At 45.7% G+C, this 22,699-nt stretch overlaps 1 protein-coding gene across 6 annotated transcripts in view; it reads right to left on the bottom strand.

Annotated features, from left to right (window-relative positions):
• The window catches only part of PACSIN3 (protein kinase C and casein kinase substrate in neurons 3), a 140,245-nt gene extending 123,887 nt beyond the window's left edge, over positions 1-16,358 (bottom strand). For 2 of the 6 annotated variants that reach the window (XM_082271137.1, XM_082271139.1), the window contains exon 1: positions 12,901-12,924. The gene's annotated coding sequence lies outside the window, so the exon portion shown is untranslated. The other 4 variants (XM_082271134.1, XM_082271135.1, XM_082271133.1 and 1 more) reach the window with 4 other exon arrangements.
• Positions 16,359-22,699: the final 6,341 nt, after the last annotated feature.

The raw sequence follows: 22,699 nt of genomic DNA, 5'->3' as shown, positions 1-22,699 counted from the left end.
TGAAGCAAACAGTTTGGTAGTCCTGCCCTCACTCAGCCTAGATCTGTGATTAATGCAGATTTAGATACTGGATGTCTCTGACCCAAACCGGGAACTCCGCTCTCCGCTGCGGCCAGGCTCCGCTCATCGGCTCCCTCTGCCTGTCAGCAACCTTCCGCTCGGTCACGCTACCGAGACTTCGCCACACACTCACACCGCTCACTTCAGCTCCGGTGTCCGCCACTAGGCCTCTGCTTATTCTCCTGCGATCCGCAGCAGCTCTTCCCCTTCCTTCCAGTGCGCTGTCCTCGAGGCAAGAGAATGAGAATCGATCCCGCCCCCTTTATAAAGACACTCCTAGCAGGCTCCGCGCATCCCATTGATTCCTCCCGGACTACATCTCCCTTAATTCCAAAGTCACTGTCTTTCCAGAACTTTAACAACAGCTAACAGTTTGAACAATGCCCGCCGTACGACCCGGCTACATCGCTTTAACTGCTTATAAAGTATTAGTGCCGGTTCACATATATATGCGATTCGGGAACCCTGCAAATCTACGGCAGGTTCCCGCATTGCATTCAACTCGCAGGCAGTTCACACTGCCATATGCAAATCGCTGGGGGTGTCAATACTAGGGGGGGGGGGGGCGATATGCACTTTCCCCGATATATTGGTATCGGCCCCGGAACTGGCTGGATATTGCCGATATTTTTGGGACGTCATTCTGCCTTCTTAGGCCACCTCCCTCGCCAAGGACAGCCTCGTCTGGAGTCGGCACTAGTATCACAGCCATACACCCACCCACAGCAGCCCGTTGCCAGCCAGCCACCCACATCCACAGGCCCTGTACTAGCCAGCCAGCCGCAGGCCCTGTACCAGCCACCCACAGCATGTATGCCAGCCAGCCACCCACCACAGGGTGCCAGACAGCCAGCCACCCACCACAAGGTGCCAGACAGCCAGCCACCCACCACAAAGTGCCAGACAGCCAGCCATTAACCACTTGACGTCCGCCCACCACAGATTTACTGCGGCAGGTGGCCGCTCCTGGACAAACTGACATAGAACTACGTCGCTTGCTCAGGACACTCTAGGGGGCGGCACGCTGACCGTACTTCTCTCTCAGCGAGGAACGATCGCAGGTGTCAGGCAGCAATCGGAGCTGCCTGCCCCATGCATCGGAGTCCCCACTGCCGAGTGGGGGCAGGAGCGCTCGCCCCCTAGCTGCAGGCTCGTGACCGACGTAGATCTACGTCGGTTTGCGCAGGAAGGCCAGCCTGCCGCAGTAAATCGGAGCGGTTAATCTGAAACCATGACCAAGGCCTTGTTCACACAGGCATACTAAAGCATACACGAGGTGTGAGGGCTATGCAGTAGTCCCATTCACATCAATTGGGACGCTGCTGCATGGCCATGCAGGTGTGGGTCCCAAAACAGACTGTGTGCATTCAGGGCAGGGCACTCACACAGTTGTCAAATTGGGAGCAGCAGCTATAGTATCTCACAAAATTGAGTACACCCCTCACATTTTTTTAAAATATATTATATCTTTTCATGTGACAACACTGAAGAAATTACCCTTTGCTACAATGTAAAATAGCGAGTGTACAGCTTGTATAACAGTGTACATTTGCTGTCCCCTCAAAATAACAACACACAGCCATGAATGTCTAGATGCTGGCAAAAGTGAATACACCCGTAAATGGAAATGTCCAAATTGGGCCCAAATATGTTGTCTGGCCACCATTATTTTCCAGCACTGTCTTAACCCTCTTGCGCATGGATTTCACCAGACCTTCACAGGAGTCCTCTTCCACTCCTCCATGATGACATCACAAAGCTGGCGGATGTTAGAGACCTTGCACTTCTCCACCTTCTGCTTGAGGATGCCCCACAGATCCTCAATAGGGTTTAGGTCTAGAGACATGCTTGGCCACCCTTAGCTTCTTTAGCGAGGCAGTGGTCATCTTGGAGGTGTGTTTGGGGTCGTTATGTTGGAATACTGCCCAGCGGCCCAGTCTCCGAAGGGAGGGGGAATTGCGCTCTGCTTCAGCATGTCACAGTACATGTAGGCATTCATGGTTCCCTCAATGAACTTTAGCTCCCCAGTGCCGGCAGCACTCATGCAGCCCCAGACCATGACACTCCCACCACCATGCTTGACTGTAGGCAAGACACACTTGTCTTTTTACTCCTCACCTGGTTGCCACCACACTTGTTTGGCACAATCTGAACCAAATAAGTTTATCTTGGTCTCATTAGACCACAGGACATGGTTCCAGTAATCCATGTCCTTAGTCTGCTTGTCTTCAGTAAACTGTTTGCGGGTTTTTTAAAAGAGGCTTCCTTCTGGGACGACAGCTCTGCACACCAATTTGATGCAGTATGCAGCATATAGTCTAAGTACTGACACGTTGACCACCCCCACCCCTTCAACCTCTGTAGCAATGCTGGCAGCACTCGTACGTCTATTTCCCAAAGGCAACCTCTGGATATGACGCTGAGCACGTGCATTCAACTCCCTTGGTTGACCATGGCAAAAGCCTTTTCTGAGTGGAACCTGTCTTGGTAAACCGCTGTATGGTCTTGGCCACTGTGCTGCAGCTCAGTTTTTAGGGTCTTGACAATCTTTTTATAGCCTAGGCCATCTTTATGTAGAGCAACAATTCTTTTTTTTAGATCCTCAGAGAGTTCTTTGCCTTGAGGTGCCATGTTGAACTTCCAGTGACCAGTATAAGAGAGTGAGAGCGATAACACCAAATTTAACACACCTGCTCCCCATTCACACCCGAGACCTTGTAACACGAGTCACATGACACCAGGGAGGGAAAATGGCTAATTGGGCCCAATTTGGACATTTTCACTTAGGGGTGTACTCACTTTTGTTGCCAGCGGTTTAGACATTAATGGCTGTGTGTTGAGTTATTTTGAGGGGACAGCAAATTTACACTGTTATACAAGCTGTACACTTACTACATTGTAGCAAAGGGTCATTTCTTCAGTGTTGTCACATGAAAAGATAGAATAAAATATTTACAAAAATGTGAGGGGTGTACTCACTTTTGTGAGATGCTATATGTCGGTGCAGCTGTGCATCCCCATGCAGGCAATCACGGCCCTCGTACAGGTGTACATTGGAAGGAATACCACAGCAAAAGCATCAAAGCTTTGTTAACCAAAGAAAACCTGTATTCAAATTAAAATACTAAAAAAGGATTTTTTTTTTTTAAATAACAAAAACAACATGTCATACTTACCTGCTCTGTGCAATGGGTTTGCACAGAGCAGCCTCAATTTTCTTCTTTTAGGGTCCCCAGCCAGTCCTGGCACTATGGGGGCTCCCAAGCAGTGCTGTGTGTGCCCAATCACAATAGAGTGCGGCTGCACCGCCTCCGCCGTGTGAGCCAATGAGGGGAGAGACCTAGGAGAGCAGCTGCTTTCATGCACATTGCCGGATGGAGATTGGTCTCAAGTAAAAGGGGGCGGGCTGGGGGGGGGGTAACTGCACCCAGGAGGTTTTTTACCTTAATGCATAGAATGCATCAACCTTGAACCTTTAGAACCACTTTATATAAACCCTTAAGACTGGAAATTTTTTTTTTTTTTTTAAAGGATCTCTAAACCAAAACTGTAATCGATTGCATCTTACTAGTGTTTGATGTGGTGCCACATTAAGTTCTCTTTTTTCAAGCTTCTTTTGCTTTATTTTCTCTTGGTAAGTCTGCAAACAACACACTCTAGGTGGCTACGTCACTCCTCCACTGTATATATGGATGGAGCCATGGTTGTCATCCTAGGCTGCTCTCCTGATATGGACTCCAAACATAAGATGCGGAGGCCGGGCAATTGTTAGTTTACAGAAGTCGTCGTTTTGCAGGCTTGCACAATTCTAAAGCTTGACATGTTGGGTATATATATATATATATATATATATATATATATATATATATATATATATATATATATATATATATATATATATATATATATATATATATATATATATAGGCGCAACCTCAACTTTTATATATTACCCAAAATTAGGTAATAGACTGCTTTTGTGTGCCCTAAAATAAACTTCAGTGTTTTTTTTACTGAAAATGTGTGTTGGATAAACCGTTGTGCAAATCTCATTGGAGAACTACCGCAATTGTATTCTCTGGGGTTACTGCTTTCAGGAAATATATGTTTGAGGATTTTACCTAATCTTCAACCCTAAAATTATTTATTTAAACATATGCATAAAAGAAAAAAAAAAAAAAAAACCTTTGCAGCAAACTCCAGGCTGGTGTAAACTAATCACATGCACTTTAGTCATGCTGTTTTATAAACAGACAGAAAAGGGAGGGGGAAGACTTTTGCAGTACTTAAGTGTGAGCTGTAAGGGATTATTAAAATTATGCTTTTTTTTTTACCTACTGAGGGTTTAAAAAAAAAAAAAAAAAAAAAAATAGAAATTTCACAGCTTCTTTTGTGTCATGGCATTAGATTAAAAAAAAACAGTTCTGCAGTGACATCTCCCCACACACTTCATTGTGAAATTGCTGTAAGTCTATTTTTACTTCAATGCATCTCATGGAAAGTAGGTACATTATGAAGCTTCAGTCGGCATTGTCTTATGTGCCACTCCTACATAAAACAAAGGCAATTTCTGCTCCTATCCTCAGTGTTCGTGAGATATTGTTAACTTTTTACAATTATCAATACTGCAGAACAATGCAAAGCTCTTGGAATGAGTAATACACTGTATTTTGGAACAATACCTGGTCATCATCAATCACAGAACATGTGGGAAAAGTGTTCAGTGTGAAACAAGCATTAGATTCTTCTTTAGAAGTATATGCCTGACAGGCAACCCACAGTGCTATCATAGTAATCTTCAGGTTTTAAAAATTACCTGTCCAGTATTATCTTCAATCATCTGTAAAAATCAACAAAGCCCTGATGAAAGGGGATTGAGCCGAAACAGGTTGGATCTACATTCTCACCTCCTGGATGCGAAAAATAGTACCTTTACTTTATCTAGACTTCTGGTGATCTCATTCTTAAAGTGGAGTTCCGGCCTCAAATACCTTTTTTAATTAAAAATACCCCTATAATACTAATCCATCGCCCTTTACAGAACCGCTATTCTCATACTTACAAGGTGTACAGTATTGGATTTTAGTCAAAACCTGACTTTTAAAAATGCTGTCTGGGCACGGCCATCTTAGATGTGGGCATCTGAAGCCGCAGTGTAATCTGCTGTGTCCTTCTTCCTGATTCCAGGGAGTGTTCTGGGAGTTCTTGCTGGTTCCAGCCTCCTGGGAGTGATGACAAACAGCTCCCAGGATGCAATGCAAAGGCGGAAGTGATGTCGGTGGCCGTGGCCACAGAGGGGGGAGGAGGAGGAAGTACAATAAAAAATGCCCTGAAAATAAGGTAAGGGACCCCCGAAAAAAATTGAAAATGCCCAATTGGTGATCAGCATAGCGAGCACTCCAGGAATCACTAAAGTTGCAAAATAGGCTGGAACTCCACTTTAAATACTCTTTGGAGTGCTCCTGGGATCTCTCCCCAGTTTACAGAAAGTAGCCTCCAAAAGCTGGATTTTTTCCTACCGCCTGGTCCAAAGTTCTCCTAACATGTCTAAGCATCCTTGCACAAAAAACAGAGCTAGTCCTTCAGCTTCCTTCTACACTTACCATTGTCTAACAGGTTAATGGGACTGGGAAAATGGTCCCTGTAGCCCAGACAGGTATGGACGAATACTTATCCATCCCAAAAGGAAAAAACACTTAAGCGTCTCTCGGCACAAAGGTATGGTCCTCTCAGAAAACAAGTCCCAGTGGTCTACCCAAAAGGACCAAAAGCCTTCAGGCCATGAATACGGATTTTAAAAATGAAATGCAGGAATAAACAAAAAAAGCAACAAACATACACTCACTTAGGTGGATGCCACAGCAGATCACTTGGTTCTCGATCTTCAGTGAGCTGAAAATTGGCAGGCACCGACTCTCTGGTCTGCCCCTCCAGTGCTCACTGGAGAGCTGGGCTTTGAATGAGCTAGGAGCAACTGGCTCAGGCTCTCAGCGGCACACCGGTCCAGGCATCTGGGTGGATCCCGACAAAGTTGGAATCTCTCCAGTGTGACGTCAGCTAACAGCGGACCTTAGCCCGCTGTTGGCTGAATACAGGTCACAGGAGTGCAGAATGATGTACACTCACTTCTGTGATCTCCAGGAGAAGTAGGGCTAAAAAGAGCTTTGGCCCTTTTTGTTACTTAACAAATGTAGCAGGTTTTCCAGTCATTGGGCCTGATGTGGGTCTGCCATTGTTACCGGTGACACCTTCAGCCCATTTAAGCTGAATACCCAAGTGTGAGATTGGAGACAATGACCATTACGGCATCTTTGGTTTGGTTTATTTGATAATGGGGATGGGAGAAGGGAATGAGTGGGATACTCCTCTGCCCCAACTAGGTACAACTGGGACACTTTGCAGAAAAATGCCTGTTAGCGCTGTCTTGATGCCAGCTGAATGCCGACCAACGCTTGCAGGCGCTTGAAAAATACTGACTTGCTGAACTTGTGCTTGAACTTGACCTTTTACACTCTGGTTAGCTCAAGTCCTGTAAACAGCTCCCTCCAGCCCTTCACTGACTGAGGTAGCTCTTTGTAACTGCTTGTGCTGCTGCAACTCTCAACACTGTACACTTAACTCTTCAGAGCCCAACCGCTGGCGCCCCCTTTACACTTCAGGGTCCTCTCACTAGGCACCCCCTCTACACTTCAGGGTCCTCTCACTAGGCACCCCCTCTACACTTCAGGGTCCTCTCACTAGGCATCCCCTCTACACTTGGGGGTCAACACTGGCACCCCTTTTACCGCTAACTGTCCCCAGGATCCCTTGGACCTTCACCGGAGCGGTCCTCTCTCACTAGGCAGACCCCCCAGGGGCAGTTTACAGTACTCACAAACTGGGAATGCTTTCCTGAAACTGGATCCCCTCTGCTCCGCTGGTCCTCGGCACACCGGATCCTCTGCAGCTCAGCTCACTCCATCCCCTCAGTCAAGCCGCCCGGGACACCCGATCCTGCTGACAGGAGGAGAGACAGCCGTACTCTCCCTCCTGGGACTCTGCGTCATGCGCTCCCCTCAAACTTTTACCCACTCCCAGAATCCTGTGCGGCAGAATCTGCCTTTCTGGGCTAGATACAGGCCTGATTGTGCCATTGGCTGGGTTTCCTCCACTGCCCAATGAGAACCCTCTCATGGAACACAGTGGAAAGACTTCCCAATCTCAACAGCTACACCTGGGAGACATGACAGCCTAGCTGAAAATCATGGCCCTGCCGCTAGGCAACTAAGGCCAATATACTTTACCTAGCACCTACTTTGTAGGGTGCTACACAGAGTTTTTATGCAAGTCTTCAGTTCCTTCTAAGTCCCTTGTTTTTTGTGCATTTTATTCGACCTGTAGGAAGATAGCACTACAAGAAATGTATTTGACAACATCTACCCCACTACTGTAATACTAGTTGACACTTTGTGAAGTTCTCCTCTGAATTTAGGCCCCCTTGGAATAACACATGGCAGGGGGTCATAATTAATGTGTAGGACAGCCTTATGGTAGAACAAACTGGTTCTTGCATCAGGAACCAGTGATGGGCAGCTGGGAAGTGTGTAGCTTTATCCAGCAGGGATAAGGTATCTGCATTCATTGGTCACTTTGGAGAGCATAATATACATTCTGGCACCCAACTATTATATAGATTGATGAAGCAAGAATTAGGAGGGGGAGAAGAGGGTGTGTGAGAAACCGCTAGAATACAGTGCGCCTGTATAGTAGTTCCTAACTGTGCAATGACCCTTAATACAATTTAGTGCATTGACATGGCAGCTTAGATGGTATTCCAATACACACAAGGCAGTGATGATGCAACTATACAAAGTGGATACAACCTCAAGGATGAGCTGACTGCATGCTGGGCATTGAAGCTGAATACAATCGGTTCCACTACCAGTGATATCACCACTACCATGATGCAAAATCAGAAAATGACCACCACACAGATAAGTCCATGGCCACACACTGTGCAGAGACCGGAGTTTTTGTTTTCTATGTGCCTGGTTCAACCAACACCACTGGTATCATGTGTATTTTTCTGCACAGAACCACAGCACTGGATAAGCTCTGGATAAAAAAAAACACTGCAAACAAGATAATGGAATCTAAATTTGGCCCTTCTTCATCCATTACATAGATGAGCTGTAATGCAAAAACTCCCTCTGTTTAGCTTGGTATGGGCTGACAATTCAGCAATAGCATTGGGCATGGAGAGTAAAAATGCATAGGAAGAAACCTAAAAAGGCAAGAAAAAAAAAAAAAGTATTTAAAAATCTACCTTGGCTTTTATTCAAATGTAATTACTATACAATAAACTGATAGACATGAGCTATATTATGGCTATGTCCATACGTACTGTTGAAATACCTAAAGCACCCAACAGTTTGCTCCTTACTGACCTCCTAGGGCAACTTCCAACTTAAAGCTCAGAAATGTCATGATCTGCAAATCCACCACCTACTGGAATCACTAACTAAAAACCATGACTGTTTGAAACCTTCAACAGCATTTGAGACCAGGTGCCGGACGTGCCCTACAACCCAAGGCCCCATGTCCTTACTATTCTCTTCCGTAATAAACAACTGCAACACTTAAACTCCATCTTACTGCTAGAAGTGGCAAAGAATCCGTTAAAACTTTTCAAGCAAAACGTGGGAGGCAATATCCCAGTCATTGGGCAGCGTTTTCACTCTGGAAACTTCAAAGTATTGTCTTGGTGGTATTTTACTCCAGCGGGCATTGCAAAATGTCTCCTCACTTACCCTCCTACATGCTTCTAGGGGTTGCCTAGTCCTAAAAGCTTCTAGGGGTTGCCTAGTCCTAAAAGCTTCTAGGGGTTGCCTAGTCCTACATGCTTCTAGGGGTTGCCTAGTCCTACATGCTTCTAGGGGTTGCCTAGTCCTACATGCTTCTAGGGGTTGCCTAGTCCTACATGCTTCTAGGGGTTGCCTAGTCCTACATTCTTCTAGGGGTTGCCTAGTCCTACATGCTTCTAGGGGTTGCCTAGTCCTACATGCTTCTAGGGGTTGCCTAGTCCTACATGCTTCTAGGAGTTGCCTAGTCCTACATGCTTCTAGGGGTTGCCTAGTCCTAGACAATAAGAAATATATTTGGTGAACATGCCCCAAAGTCAAACAGTTGTGGATATCAGTCTAGAACATGGTCAATAGGGTCTTGCACTTAAATTTGCATGAGGACCCATGGAAGGCGCTCCTTCACAAACCAATATAGGGATGCGTTCTCGCCTTGTCAGCTCAAGTGAAAAGTCGGGTACATGTCATGTTGGTAAATGAGAAATTTACAGCAATCTTAACCAACGCAAGCTACACATTCTTGAGTACCTGGTAGTCTTGGTTGGAACAGTTTCCATCCACGTGGCCACTCGTATGCTTCTTGGACCTGTAACCTAAAACGGCGTATTAGTTATATTCTCAATGAGCTTCTGAGCCTCTGGGGTAGAAACAAAATCCCCACCACCACCTTTTCTCTTCCCTTTCCTCTCTGTCTTCCTTTTTATGCTCCCTCAGTTTTGGGACAGCCCCCTTGTCCATGTATGTGGGCAATAATCCAAATTCAGCCACATAGGTTCCTGACCCTATGCACAAACAACTTGACTTGCCCTTTAAATCCTATAATAACTCTTGAGAGGAGTATAAGCCACAATCTCAGGTATCACTCTGGGATTTTGATCACATTACGCCCAAATGATGCCTGGATCTACGGCATTTCCACTCGTTATGTGTAACTTCATACGTTGGAAACCCTTGTTAATTGGTCAACAAAGAGAATTTCCCCTTGAACTATTGCTCTACCTCTCACTGTAATATACTTTTTTTTATCATTGCTCTGTACTGAGGTTGTTCCACCAACTGATGTAGACCTATGCTCCTGTATTTTGCAAACAACCTTTAATATTGTTTTCAATAAAAACTAAGTGAAAAAAGAACTACAACACTTTCAACAGACGTACCAAGACCACATTTCAAGAGGTTCCTGGTGTTCCTTACCTAGTAGTACATTCCACCAGGTCTGCTGCAAGCTTAACCAGGATTCCTCTAAAGCAGGCATCGTTAAATGGTGGACCACGATCTGGACCGAACCGATGTCCCATACAGGCCCGCGGTCATGCCATTTAGGAACCTTCCTTCTCCTAATGCCCCGTACACACGCGTCGATAGTTGGCCGTGACTTTTCGGCCAACGTCCGATCAGCCGATTTTCGGCTTGTTAGTATGATGCTTTTCGACAACCGACTCCGACTTTTCGGCCGAATAAAATCTGGTGTGTAGGCTATAAAATTTTTTTTGGCTGTCACCACAACGGCCGATTTTCCGTCAGTCGGTACAGATTTTGGCAGACAAAAATCGAGCAAGACTGGGCATGCTCAGACAAGAAAAAACACACGGAAAGTAAACCATCACATGACATCACTTCTGAAGTAGATTTTTGTTGGCCGAGAAAATTTGTGTGCAGTCTAGAGCACATTTCAACCAACACAACAACACTGGACAAAAGTCGGCCGATCATCGTTGCGTGTGTACGAGGCATTAGACTCCACTGTGGCCATTCTCAAGGCAGCATAGAGAGTGGGAGGCAGGGGACAGCATTTAGAGAAGGAGGAACAGCCACACTGGATGGATGGTGGGAGCTGCATAAGTGAACATTCAATATTAACTAGCCGGTGACTAGGACACTGAGCCCTAGTACCCAATCCCCAGCTTGTTAGTAAGAAAAGTTAACCTTGTCAGCCCCCAACTCCCACCCTCCATCCAGTGCTGCTGTGCCTTCCAATCACTCTCCACTCTGTGTAAGTTAGGCAAGAGGACATGGCTGTGAAGGAGGGAGGCAGGTGGTGGCATGAAGGCAGCATTGCCATGTGTGTTTGGAGTGATTTCAAGAGGGTGGCAGATGTAAGAGGAGCAGAGCACATTATTGTGTGTGTATGGGGGGGGGGGGGGGGGTGATGTGAATTGGGCGCAGTGCTGTGGGAGGGAGAGTAATGTGAAGGATGGCAGGTTCTAGTGCTGTGTGTGGTGGGAGGGGGGTGATAAAAAGGGTTGCAGAGTGCTGTGAAGGGTGGCAAGTGCTGGTGGGGAGTTGTGGGAGCGCTGAGTGTAGTGGGGGTGATGTAAAGGGGGGCAGATGTAAAGGGAGGGGCAAGTGTTGTGAGAAGATGTAAAGGGAGGCAGTGGGCGATGTAAAGGGAGGCAGTGGGCAATGTAAAGGGAGGCAGTGGGCGATGTAAAGGGAGGCAGTGGGCGATGTAAAGGGAGGGAGATCTGAAGAGGGCAGTACTGTGTGTAGTAGGGTGTTATGTAAATGGAAGCAATGCTTCGGAGGGTGATTTAAAGTGGGCTAGCTCTGGGTGGGGAGATGTAGGGGGCAGGTGCTGGGCGGAAAGGTGATGTGAAGGGGGCAGTGCTGTGGGGGGGGGGGGGTTATGTGAAGTGGGCAGTGGACACTAATGTGAAGGGGAAACTGATGTGTAGTGGGTGACTGAGGACACTGATGTGAACAAGATTTTCATATAAAATTAGGGATCTGTGATGGGAAGGATCTGAGGCAACACACGAGCATGCGACTCAGACCTCTGTAGGAAGAAATCTTTACTGATCGGATCTCCATAAATTTGAATTCAATACCCCTGCTCTGGAGGTAAGTAGGGGTCCCTTAAACTGTGGCTGACTAGCCTCCCCATCTGAGGGTGCTTGCATAGTTCCAAAGTCAGAAGCGGGACACAAATTATCATTTTAGCTGCCTGTAAAAGCTTTCCTTATTGCTACAGACCACACACCATTGTAGGTGGACATTTTTCTATGGACCCCCTCCATCCCAATGATCTGGTTTTAGCAAGGGCTCCCAAAAACCTAAAATTCATTTTAGGAGTTCATCCGGGGTTAGAAGGCTGAGAAAGGCTTGGATAGAGTGATCTTCTAACAGTGCCTGCATTATTTCCAGCACCAATGCCAATCAGCAAAGCCAGAAACAGCGGTAGGGGACAGTGTCTTCATTTAGGGAAGGAACACCAGGCATCTTTCGATGTCACAGACCACCAACGTAGTAAGAGGGAACACAGGAGAGAAAAGAGGGGGCACAAAACGGAGAAGAGAAGCAACAACAGGGGAACGGTCTTCGATTTCAGAGCCATTAGGAAGGAAGCCTGCGGGACAGAGGAATAAGACAAGTATTCCTCCTTATTAGACACCCCCGGGAATAAACAAGCATTATATCCTGTGTAAGATAGATAGATAGGATAGATAGAATAGATAGAATAGATAGGATAGATAGGATAGATAGGATAGATAGGATAGATAGGATAGATAGGATAGATAGGATAGATAGGATAGATAGGATAGATAGGATAGATAGGATAGATAGGATAGATAGGATAGATAGGATAGATAGGATAGATAGGATAGATAGATAGATAGATAGAGATAGGAGGCCTCCACATTTCATTGTTTTACATGGTGTCCACTTTAAGATAGCATTTCAGAAAGACAACTGTGCCGGAAGATCCGACAAGAACTTTCGGATCAGAAAAAACATCTAGGTACAGCAGATTGTGCATGCATGTCTCCTTTACTTTTACAGAGTGTTCTGAATATCTCACGGACCCACAGAAGCCAAAACGTATTTCGATTCAAACACTCAACACACTTGCCTATTTAAAAAGTACAGCTGTTAGCGGGATGTCTCTGACACTCCACATAAAAATAGCTACCTTTCTTTTATGCATTGCAATGTTGTACTACCCCTTTAATCAACATGATGATAATTAGTCATGGTAAGAGGCATCAGATCAGTTACATACCCCACCCTGGCTCCAGAGTAGGGGCATAGAATTCCCTAGTGTACCTAACGCATGTCACAGTCTCTTCCAGCAGCTCAGCACCCAGCTTGCTGCATGTATAAATACTCCGCTCATGATCCCAGCCCCCGCACTGGGAGTGCTGGGGGCAGCGTGCCAAAGGGGAAGGGGCTGCCCTCATGACATCAGCCTGTTCTATGGCTAAAGCCACATAGGGGCACGCGATCACCATTATTCAGCGTCAGCCTCTGGCTTACTGGCTCTTGAACTTTCTGTAGCTTAGGAACAGCAAGCAGATGATCACTGCCCAGCTTACATAAATATCTGAAGATTCCAGCTTCTATGTTCTGCGGGCAGCTACAGAATTCCTACAAAAGCTTTTACAAGCGAATTAGATTTGATCGGGACCTGGCTGACCCACAGATATCTGGGGTAGGGTAGACAACTGCCCAAAAAGCACACACAGCTTATTTTTACAAAGGCATTACCAGAAAATACACTTTATTGTCAAAAGTATTGGGACCAGGGTGGATAAGAGTCAATTTTTTTTTCTATTATTTAAAAAAAATAAGATTTTTTTAAATTTAAGAATCAGATTTTTTTTATTTTAATTAAAAATCAGATTTTTGTTTTTAATTAAATTTTGTTTAAATAAAATGCTTTTGGAGTAAAAATCTATCTAACGATAGTTTTCTATTTACCATACATTATTAATTTAGTTTATGGAGCATGAAATGGACCTTAGTTATGTAGCAGGAGGCCGTATATTCTGCAATATTTACATTTTTGTGAACCCAAGCACACTGCTTTGATGCATTCACACAATTTCACACTAACTACCAGCAAGAATGAGTGCTTACATTTAAAGAGCACCTGTCATTTCAGATCCATCATGACAGCGCCTGTTACTGGCCATTCATTCACCTGCTGCCGCTGCCACGTCCCTCACCTTGTTGTGTCACTGCCGCATTGCCAGCTGTCCTATTAAAGTGAATGGGGCTGTCGTTGAGTCAACAGCGGGTCAAAAGAGGAGCCGCTGCAGGACAGAGATGACAATTGCTTTTTAAAAATTATAATTTAAATTGAGTGGATTTAAAATCAGGCCTTTTTACTAGTGATTTAAATCAAATCCACACCAATTGGGAAACCTGCCATTACACACATGAACTTTAATGGCATCCCAGTCTAATGTCGTGTACACACGATCAGATAATCGGACGACTAATGCCTCGTACACACGCATCGATAGTTGGCCGTGAATTTTCGGCCAACGTCCGATCGGCCGATTTTCGGCTTGTTAGTATGATGCTTTCGACAACCGACTGCGACTTTTCGGCCGAATAAAATCTGGTGTGCATGCTATTAAATTTTTGTTGGCCGTCACCACAACGGCCGATTTTTCGTCAGTCAGTACAGATTTCGGCAGACAAAAATCTGATGAGCAAGACTGGGCATGCTCAGAGAAGAAAAAACACACAGAAAGTCAACCATCACATGACATCACTTCTGAAGTTGGTTTTTGTTGGCTGAGAAAATTCTTGTGCAGTCTAGAGCACATTTCAACCAACAAAATAACACTGGACAAAAGTGGGCCGATCGGTCCGCCGATAATCGTTGCGTGTGTACGAGGCATTATCGTTCACATTATATTGCACGATACCAGTATTGAATTCAACAACGCGTTCTACAACGTATGATTTTTTTCGTACGATTCTAGAAAAGCTTCCTGGTTGCGTAGCTACGTATCGGATAGTGCAGAACAAAAACAATGGCAGCCAGGCTTTTTCAGGATTATTTTAGTGTTTCTGATCATGCGTGGTCTTTGTCTATCGATTTTTAGCGGACGCATACTGTACTGATTAACCACTTAATACTGGGCACTTCCCTCCCTTCCTGCCCAGGCCAATTTTCCCCTTTTAGCGCTGTTGCATTTTGAATGACAATTGCGCGGTCATGCAACACTGTACCTACACCAAATTTATGTAATTTTCCCCCCACAAATAGAGCTTTCTTTTGGTGGTATTTGATCACCTGTGCGATTTTTACTTTTTGCTAAACAAATAAAAAAAGACCGAAAAGTTTGAAAAAAAAAATTGTTTATGTTATACAATTTTGTAAATAAATAAGTTTTTTCCTGCACTGATGAGACTGCACTGACAGGCACTGATGAGGAGGCACTGATGGGGTGGCACTGATAGGAGGCACTGATAGGTAGCACAGATATGCAGCATTGGTGGGCACTGATAGGCGGCACTGCTGGACACTGATAGGTGGCACTGACGGGCACTGATAGGCAGCACTGGTGGGCACTGATCGGCACTAATGGGCACTGATAGGCGGCACTGGTGGGCGACACTAAAGGATGGCAATGATGGGCACTTGTGGGAAGCACTGATAGGGAGGACACTGGCGGGCAGCACTGATGGGGAGGGCAATGGGGGGCTCCCTGAGCCCTGATTGCCATCCCTGGTGGCCATAGTGGGCATCCCTGGGGTCATAGTGGGCATCCCTGGTGGATCTAGTGGCATCCCCCCCCCCCCCCCGAGGGTCTGCACTGGTAATCAATGATCTGATTACCAGTGCCAACCCCTCCCCCCTGTCAGGGGAGCCGCCGATCGGCGCTCCTTCACCCGTGCCTGTCAGGCACGAACTAAGGAAAGTCGATCAACGACTGTTCCTGTTTACGATGTGACCAGCCGTGATTGGACACGGCTGATCACATGGTAAAAAGCTACGTCAGTAGTCTCTTTACCGAGATTGGAGATGCAGGGAGTCAGACTGACACCTCGCATCACCGATCGCCGCTCTGCGCGCCCCCGGGTGGTGCCCAGAGCTGTGTTATCCTGCCGCCATCATATGACGTCCGGTCAGGATAACACAACCACATTCCCGCCGTCATTTGCCTATAGGGTGGGCGAGAAGTGGTTAAACGATTAGGCTATCGTACGGGAAAAAAAAAAGTTTTCGTGCTTGTCCCTTCAGATTGTGTTGGAAGAAATGTCGTGATCAGCTGTTGAAAGCTGTGTACTGATGATCAGATTATTGTGCGATCAATTCAAAAGCGATTATTTTCATAAGCTTATCGGATCGTATGTACGAAGCATTAGTCCATAGGGTTTAATATTGAGTTGGCCCACCCTTTGCAGCTATAACAGCTTCAACTCTTCTGGTAAAACTGTCCACAAGGTTTAGGAGTGTGTCTACGGGAATTCCAAAGAAAGAATTAACAGTACAGAAAGTTATTAAAAACTTTATGCTATGTGCCATAAATTCTTAATCTGTAAAATCTAACTGCAAAAAATCACACATGAAAAAAAAATTGTAAGCAAGGAGGAAGAAATCAAATCCAAAACATGATAGTCCAGAGGTGCACATATATTCCTTATTCCGCGGTGTTCACACATCAGTGCTCCCCGATAGGAAAGTTTAGCCTCTTACCAGAAAATTAGACCTCAATTAGGTGTATCCAAAGCCTCAGTGAGTGTCACCCCTCACTCCACGTGTATATGGTAATATCCTCTGGTAATGGCTCCTATAGTTACAGCTGGACGCTCGAACCGTGTGGAGTAAAATGACAAGATGAGAGCTCTCATTGTGCAATGTAGTATTAAATCAACGATTACTTATTTAAAAAGTTACTCACAAGATTCCAGTAAGACAGGCAGTTTGTTGATACACTCATCTAAAGCCCCGGCGGGCATGCTGGGCGGAGGAAATAGCAGTGACGTCAGTACGCCCGCCGGGGCTGTAGACAAGTGTATTATCAAACTGCATGTCTTTACTGGAATCTTGTAGTTTTAAATCAGCGATTACTTATTTAAAAAGTTACATTGCGCAATGAAAGCTCTCATCTTGTCATTTTACTCCACACTATCCGGTTTGAGCATCCAGCTGCAACTATAGGAGGCATTACCAGAGGATATTGACATATACACCTGGAGTAAGAGGTGAAACTCCCTAAGGCGTGGATAGACCTAACTGAGGTCTAGTTCTGTTAAGAGGCTAATTTTTCCATGCATGTTGGATGAGAAGGCCTGGCTCACAGTCTCAGCATTTATCCGAGAGGTGCCCTATCGGGTTGAGGTCAGGACTCTGTGCAGGCCAGTCAAGTTCCTCCACCCCAAACTCACTCATCTAGGCCTTTATGGACCTTGCTTTGTGCACTGGTGCACAGTCATGTTGGAAAAGGAAGGGGTCATCCCCAAACTGTTACCACAAAGTTGGGAGCATGCAATTGTCCAAAATGTCCTGGTATGCTGACGCCTTAGGAGTTACCTTCACTGGAACTAAGGGGCCATTATTCTTGATCTTTAAGGATAGTCTACTGAAGGGTATGGTGCCAGCTGATTGGAACTAAGCCAACGTGGTACAAATATTTAAAAAAGGGCCGAGATACATCTCGGGTAACTATAGGGCGGTCAGCCGAACATCAGTAGTCTGCAAGATTTTGTAGGAGATGTTAAGAGACTATATACAAGACTTTAGTAATGAAAATGGTATTGGTATTAGTAGTAATCAGCATGGATTCATGAAAAATCGTTCTTGCCAGACCAATCTATTAACCTTCTACGATGAAGTGAGCTGCCACCTAGATAAAGGTAAGCGACTTTGCAAAGGCCTTTGACACCGCTCCCCACAAACGCTTACTGTACAAACTAAGGAAGGTAGGTATGGACCAAAGGGTGAGTACCTGAATAGAGAACTGGCTCCAGGGGAGAGTCCAGAGGGTGATGATTAATGTGGAGTACTCGGATTGGGCGGGTGTGGAAAGTGGGGTCCCCCAGGGTTCTGTCCTGGGACCAAGCCTGTTTAATTTATTCATAAATGATCTAGAGGAGGGGATATCGAGTACAATCTCAGTATTTGCAGATGATACTAAACTCAGCATGCCAATATCTTCGATACAGGATGTGGAAACCTTACAAGGAATTGAACAAAATAATGGGGTGGGCAACTGCATGGCAGATGAAGTTTAAAGTTGAAAAATGTAAGGTAATGCACTTGGGCGTCAGAAACACGAAAGCAAGCTACTCACTAGGGGGGGGAACCTCTGGGTGAATCTAAGATGGAAAAGGACCTGAGGGTTCTGGTGGACAACAGGCTTGGCAGTGGCATGCAATGCCAAGCCGCTGCAACAAAGCCAACAGAATACTGGGATGTATAAAAAAGGGGATTCACTCCAGAAATAAAGAAATTATTCTACCACTCTACAAGACTCTGGTCCAGCCACATCTGGAGTATACTGTCCAGTTCTGGGCACCGGTCCTCAGGAAGGATGTGCTGGGACTGGAGAAAGTCCAGAGAAGGGCAACAAAAATAATTAGGGGAATGGAGGACATCAGCTATGAGGAAAGACTACAAGCACTGAACCTATTCTCTCTGGAGAAGAGACGATTGAGGGGGTTATGATATCAATGTACAAATACTGTACTAGTGACCCGAGCATAAGGGACAAACTTTTTAGAGAAAGGAAATACAATAAGACACGTGGTCACTCACTAAAACTAGAGGAAAAACGGTTTAATCTTAAAATACGTAAGGGGTTCTTCACTGTCAGAGCAGTAAGGATGTGGAATTCTCTTCACAAGCAGTGGTATCAGCAGGGAGCATCGATAGTTTCAAAAAACTATTAGATGGGCACCTTAAGGACCAGAACATAAAGGGGTATACAATGTACGGTTATCAGCAAACAAACACACACATCATAGGTTGAACTGGATGGACTGATGTCTTTTTTCAACCTCACAAACTATGCAACTATGTAATTATGCAAGTCCAACCCCTGAAAAACAACCCCACACCATAATCCCCCTGCCACCAAATTATTTGGACCGGTGCACAAAAGAAAGGTCCATAAAGACATGGATGGATTGGGGTGTAGGACGCACACTCCTAAACCTTGTGGACAGCCTTCCCAGAAGAGTTGAAGCTGTTATAGCTGCAAATGGTGGGCCTACTCAATATTGAACCCAACGGACTGGGATGCCATTAAAGTTCATGTGCGTGTGAAGGCAGGCATCCCAATACAGCATGCACATGTATCTTAACTCAACAAGAAAAATGTAATACATTGCAGCTTACCAGTACTTAGATGAGGTGGCTGCATTCATTTTTATTCTGGCTTTTTTCCTTTATTTCCACAATTTCCACCTACTGATCCCACCAGTAATATATTTTCCTGTCTTAGGCTGGCCATACATGGGTCGAATTTTGAAACACGCATCATATTCCCACAACGATAAAAAGAGTATACAAGTATGCAAATGAAAAATGGTGCTGCGCTACTAATAGTACCGTATAATAAATATGTGATCTATATAATAATGAAATAAACAAATTCAGTGATGATTTGCAAATTCAACATATGCAAACTTAAACCCAATTCTTGCAAAAGGTGAAGACACACCTATTGCAAGAAGTCACCTGACTTCCTCAGGGAATGAGGAAGTCACGTGATGATGACGCAACACGTAGGGCATGAGTGGGGTCACACGAGGTACCTGAAGGGACGCAAGCGGATGTGTACAAAGTTGTTTTATTGTTGGTGCCATATTTTAAGCCTAATAAAACAAGCAGTTTAAACAATATCACACTATGGGAGGCTTTTTCCACATGTTCCTATACTCTGGGTGAGGCAAGCCCTGGAATACACACAGAGGAGCATAATAAATATGTGATCTATATAATAATGAAATAAACAAAATTCAGTGATGATTTGCAAATAAAACATATGCAAACTTAAACCCAATTCTTGCAAAAGGTGAATACACACCTATTGCAAGAAGTCACCCGACTTCCTCAGGGAATGAGGAAGTCACGTGATGATGGAAGCAACATGTAGGGCATAAGTGGGGTCACACGAGGTACCTGAAGTGACGCAAGCGGATGTGTACATATTAAAAGGAAAAAACGCACCCACAACAGAGAAAATTCTAACCAAGAGAGCCCCTAGTGGAATGGAGACCATAGGAGGATCCATCAATTTAAAGGATTTATGATTTATGCGGAGACACATGTAAAAAGAAGGTGAAAGTTCTAAGAGCACAGTGGTGACACCAGAGTAACCGCCTCATCTCTGCTTCCTCTGGTCTTGGCAATCAGCAGACTCCGGCAACTGACTCCGGTTCTCCTCCAGACCCTGCACTTTCTGCATCACAGGGTAAGATAGGCACACTGTGCGATTTAAGGGAGGGTGGGGGACGCTTTACTTTTGATAGAGGGGGGGCTCGTAACATCTGATGTCAGGGAGGTGGGGTGCTCTGGACAGCTACAGGCTTACAGATGCAACTGGCCCTTTGAGGGCAACCATAATGCTGATGTGGCCCAGAAGAAACTTTTGACACCCCTTCCTAACCAGTTTCACTCGGTCAGGACCTAAACTCATAGGGTACTTCCTATACTTCAAAACAGAGCACAGTGATAAAGTGGATTCATTTTTAATATCCCTTTTATGGGTAAGGAGCACATTGCCTCGCTAGGCTGGCATCATACTGTGCCAACCAGTAGAAAATATGTATTCATTTTGCAAAATGCATGATGTTTACAAGTGAATAAAAAAACATTACTCACCAAATTCTTTTTTTTTTTAGCACTCCTCCTCCTCCTAAGTGAACCTTTTGTTTCACCACCAGGTCAACCTAATAGCACCTTCATAGTAAGCTGTTCAAAATACATGGCTCATTTCCATAATCCATGCAGTCTAAGACTTGAGCCGATACACAAATTTTGGCTTCTTCTCAAAACGACATCTTCGTCTCTGTATGTGGAGAGCAATGATGCCTCACCACCACACGGAAGCTTGGAATGTCTGTGGCTGGCACCTTGGCCTGATGCCATTTGAGAGGCAAGATGGCGGCACCAAATGGGGAAAACCCTGCCTGAAACAATAGACGAGAGAGAAGATGGGATACCCTGTGCAGGCTCAGAGTCACTCTAGTCAAAGCTTACACAGGGCTGAGGCCTATCTGTCCACCCTCATGGGACATTAATGGTCCAAAACCAAGAACCACAAAGGAAAAGGCAACATTTGGTCAAGCTTCTAGTGTTCATTCAGACTATCAAGTTGTGGTAATGCACCAATTAAAGTGGTTGTAAACCCCGGCATAAACCAAGTGAAATAAATGGGCTCAGGTGTTACATAAGAGAACAAATCCTCCAGCATAAGTTGTACCGGTTTATCTGCAGTAGTCTCTTCTCTACATCCAAAGTGCTAAATTATAAAGCTTGTCTGAGGGTTAAAAAAAAAAAAAAAAGAAGGAGGTGGAGAGCTGAAGATACACTCTGCAGAGCCCAGCGAGGAGGACCCCCTGAGCTTTCATGAAACTAATTGGGTGGAGTCCCTGCTCACGACGATACCACACCTGCTGACCCAGCGAGGCTGTCGGTTTGAATCCAGTGACAGATATACATTGGCTATACGTTTGATTTTAACAGCCTCTATGTAAGCAGTTGGTATCTTATCTTTAATAGGATTTTAAAGGGTTCCACACTATAGGAGTTTCTTTGATTCATCTTAAATGAATGATTTTCGGTGAATCATTTCCTATGTGAGTGCTCCCTATTGGACATCAAAGAAATGCCATAGAGGTCTCCGTTTTCGGTGCAAAGGAAAGAGGGTTGATGATTCCGGTCTTAAGGATATTCTATCATACTGCCTCATGACTCTTATAGTCTAGAGTCTATTTCCTTTGGTAGGCGGCCATCTCATATCATATGGTGGAGGCACACCCGGGTGTTTCACCTTTTTATATGATAATCACCATCAAGGTATTATTTTTCATTTAGGTTGAATACTTAATCCATAGGTCAGCAACCCGCGGCTCCGGAGCCGCATGTGGCTCTTTTAAACCTTTGCCGCGGCTCTGGGGCGGATGAGGGGAGGAGGCGCACTGTGCGTCACGCAGAGCCGCCGATTGGCGGCCTTCTGGGTGTCATCGGTGCGCATTGCAATGCGCCCCGACACTCCCCCAATCATAGAGGACATCCCGAGTGACATCGCGTGGGGGGCGGTGCGTGCATTAGTCATGCACCGTCCCGACGTCACCTTCCCGCCCGCCGTCAGAGAGGAGGGCAGCGGCGCGAATGCAGGTCAAGGAAGAAGACGACGTCCGACCGAGAACCAGACTCCCGTCAGCAGCACGCCAGGCACGGTGACGGCAGGTAAGTGAAGTAATGCTTTGAAGGGGGCACGCACGCACGCTGGTCACCACCATTGAAAGGGGCATGTACGCTGGTCACCACCATTGAAAGGGGCATGTACGCTGGTCACCACCATTGAAAGGGGCACGTACGCTGGTCACCACCATTGAAAGGGGCACGTACGCTGGTCACCACCATTGAAAGGGGCACGTACGCTGGTCACCACCATTGAAAGGGGCACGTACGCTGGTCACCACCATTGAAAGGGGCACGTACGCTGGTCACCACCATTGAAAGGGGCACGTACGCTGGTCACCACCATTGAAAGGGGCACGTACGCTGGTGACCACCATTGAAAGGGGCACGTACGCTGGTCACCACCATTGAAAGGGGCATGTACGCTGGTCACCACCATTGAAAGGGGCATGTACGCTGGTCACCACCATTGAAAGGGGCATGTACGCTGGTCACCACCATTGAAAGGGGCATGTACGCTGGTCACCACCATTGAAAGGGGCATGTACGCTGGTCACCACCATTGAAAGGGGCATGTACGCTGGTCACTACATTGAAAGGGGCATGTACGCTGGTCACTACATTGAAAGGGGCATGTACGCTGGTCACTGCATTGAAAGGGGCATGTACGCTGGTCACTGCATTGAAA

Source organism: Pelophylax lessonae (assembly GCF_965119305.1).
Source record: "Pelophylax lessonae genome assembly, chromosome: 10".
NCBI classification, from domain to species: Eukaryota; Metazoa; Chordata; class Amphibia; order Anura; family Ranidae; genus Pelophylax; species Pelophylax lessonae.
The sequence above is the reverse complement of the archived record's forward strand: the minus strand, read 5'-3'. Positions and strand labels throughout refer to the sequence as shown.